At 35.9% G+C, this 2,902-nt stretch overlaps 1 non-coding gene across 1 annotated transcript; it reads left to right on the top strand.

The window, feature by feature from the left end:
* The first annotated feature begins 802 nt into the window (after positions 1–802).
* On the top strand, positions 803–910 carry LOC127742035 (small nucleolar RNA R71). Its single transcript, XR_008003222.1, has one exon. It is a non-coding gene; the product is annotated as a small nucleolar RNA R71 (small nucleolar RNA).
* The last annotated feature ends 1,992 nt before the right edge of the window (positions 911–2,902 follow it).

Below are 2,902 nucleotides of genomic sequence, written 5' to 3'. Positions count from 1 at the left end.
TCACTGCCTCTTCCTCCTCTCCAAATTTGGACATGTAGGTCATGTTAATGGCCTTGCACTCTCCTTTTGAATTCTCTTCTGTGTTGCTTGGAAGAGTGCTAGGAGGGAGTTCAGTAATTTTCTTACTCAGCTGACCCACTTGTGGCTCCAAGTTTCTAATGGAGGACCTTGTTTCAGTCATGAAACTTTGAGTGGTTTTGATTAGATCAGAGACCATGGTTGCTAAGTCAGAGTGGATCTGCTTAGAATTCTCTGTCTGTTGCTGAGAAGATGATGGAAAAGGCTTGCCATTGCTAAACCTGTTTCTTCCACCATTATTGTTGTTGAAACCTTGTTGAGGTCTCTGTTGATCCTTCCATGAAAGATTTGAATGATTTCTCCATGAAGGATTATAGGTGTTTCCATAGGGTTCTCCCATGTAATTCACCTCTTCCATTGAAGGGTTCTCAGGATCATAAGCTTCTTCTTCAGATGAAGCGTCCTTAGTACTGCCTGGTGCAGCTTGCATTCCAGGCAAACTTTGAGAAATCAAATTGACTTGTTGAGTCAATATCTTGTTCTGAGCCAATATGGCATTCAGAGTATCAATCTCAAGAACTCCTTTCTTTTGATTTGACCCATTGTTCACAGGATTCCTTTCAGAAGTGTACATGAATTGGTTATTTGCAACCATTTCAATTAGTTCTTGAGCTTCTGTAGGCGTCTTCTTCAGATGAAGAGATCCTCCAGTAGAGCTATCCAAAGACATCTTGGACAGTTCAGAGAGACCATCATAGAAAATACCTATGATGCTCCATTCAGAAAGCATATCAGAAGGACACTTTCTGATTAATTGTTTGTATCTTTCCCAAGCTTCATAGAGGGATTCTCCTTCCTTCTGTCTGAAGGTTTGGACTTCCACTCTAAGCTTACTCAATTTTTGAGGTGGAAAGAACTTTGCCAAGAAGGCATTGACTAGCTTTTCCCAAGAGTTCAGGCTTTCTTTAGGTTGTGAGTCCAACTATATCCTAGCTCTGTCTCTTACAGCAAAAGGGAATAGCATAAGTCTATAGACCTCAGGGTCAACCCCATTGGTCTTGACAGTGTCACAGATTTGCAAGAACTGAGCTAAAAACTGACGAGGATCTTCCAATGGAAGTCCATGGAACTTGCAATTCTGTTGCATTAGAGAAACTAATTGAGGCTTAAGCTCAAAATTGTTTGCTCCAATGGGGCTTAAGCTCAAAGTTGTTTGCTCCAATGGCAGGGATAGAGATGCTTCTCCCATAGAAGTTGGGAGTAGGTGCAATAAAGTCACCCAGCACTTTCCTTGCATTGTTGGCATTGTTGTTGTTTTCGGCTTCCATGGGTTCTTCTTCTTTGAAGATTTCTGTTAGGTCCTCTACAGAGAGTTGTGCCTTAGCTTCTCTTAGCTTTCGCTTCAAGGTCCTTTCAGGTTCAGGGTCAGCCTCAACAAGAATGCTTTTGTCTTTGCTCCTGCTCATATGAAAGAGAAGAAAACAAGAAAATATGGAATCCTTTATGTCACAGTATAGAGATTCCTTGAGGTGTCAGAAGAAAAGAAAAATAGAAGGAAGAAGTAGAAGAATTCGAACTTATCAAGAAAGATGGAGTTCGAATTGTGCATTAAGGAATAGTGTTAGTCCATAAATAGAAGGATGTGGGAATAGGGGAATAAATTTTCGAAATTTAAGTAAAAGATTTAAAAACATTTTAAAAACACTAATTGATTTTCGAAAACCAAGGGTGGAAAAGAAATCAATTGATTTTTGAAAAAGATTTTGAAATTAGAAATCAAAAAGATATGATTGAAAATTATTTTTAAAAAATGTGATTAAAAAGATATGATTGAAAAAGATATGGTTTTAAAAAGATATGATTGATAAGATATGATTTGAAAAACAATTTAAAAAGATTTGATTTTGAAAAATTAATGACTTGGCTAACAAGAAAAGATATGATTCAAATATTAAACCTTTCTCAACAGAAAAGGCAACATACTTGAAATGTTGAATCAAATCATTAATTGATAGCAAGTATTTTTGAAAATGGAAAGAAATTGATTTTGAAAAAGATTTGATTGAAAATATTTGATTTGAAAAAGATTTGATTTTGAAAAATGTTGAAAACTTGAAAAAAAATTTGAATTAAAAACAGGATCTTCCCTCTTGTGCCATCCTGGCGTTAAACGCCCAGAATGGTGCACATTCTGGCGTTTCACGCCCAAAGCACTACCCTTTTGGGCGTTAAATGCCCAGCCAGGCACCCTGGCTGGCGTTTAAACGCCAATTTGCCTTCTTCACTGGGCGTTTTGAACGCCCAGCTTTTTCTGTGTAATTCTTCTGCTGTATGTTCTGAGTCTTCAATTCTCTGTATTATTTACTTGAAAAGACACAAATAAAAAATATTTTTGGATTTTTAATGATGAAGAATAATCAAGATGCAACTAAAATCAAATAACAATGCATGCAAGACACCAAACTTAGCAATTTGTATGCTACTGACACTAACAAGTTGAGAGTGCATATGATAAACAACAAAACACTCAAGATAAGAAAATTTAAAGATTAGAGCAAGTAAATCATCAAGAACAACTTGAAGATCACTGAAGACACATGAAAAATGCAAGAAGAACAGAAATATGCAATTGACACCAAACTTAAAATGAGACTTTAGACTCAACAAGAAATATACAATATTTTTGGTTTTTATGATTTTGTAAATTTTTTTGGATTTTTCGAAAATTAAGTGGAAAAGAAAATAAAGATATCAAAATTCTTAATGAGAATTCCAGGAATCATGCAATGTTAGTCTAAAGATTTAGTCTAAAGAAATTAGACATGGCTAGCCAAGCTTCAGCAAGACATTGCATTCAAGAGCTAAATTGATGAAGATCAATCAG

The sequence above is a fragment of the Arachis duranensis genome, chromosome 9, assembly GCF_000817695.3.
Source record: "Arachis duranensis cultivar V14167 chromosome 9, aradu.V14167.gnm2.J7QH, whole genome shotgun sequence".
Lineage (NCBI taxonomy): Eukaryota > Viridiplantae > Streptophyta > Magnoliopsida > Fabales > Fabaceae > Arachis > Arachis duranensis.
The sequence above is the reverse complement of the archived record's forward strand: the minus strand, read 5'-3'. Positions and strand labels throughout refer to the sequence as shown.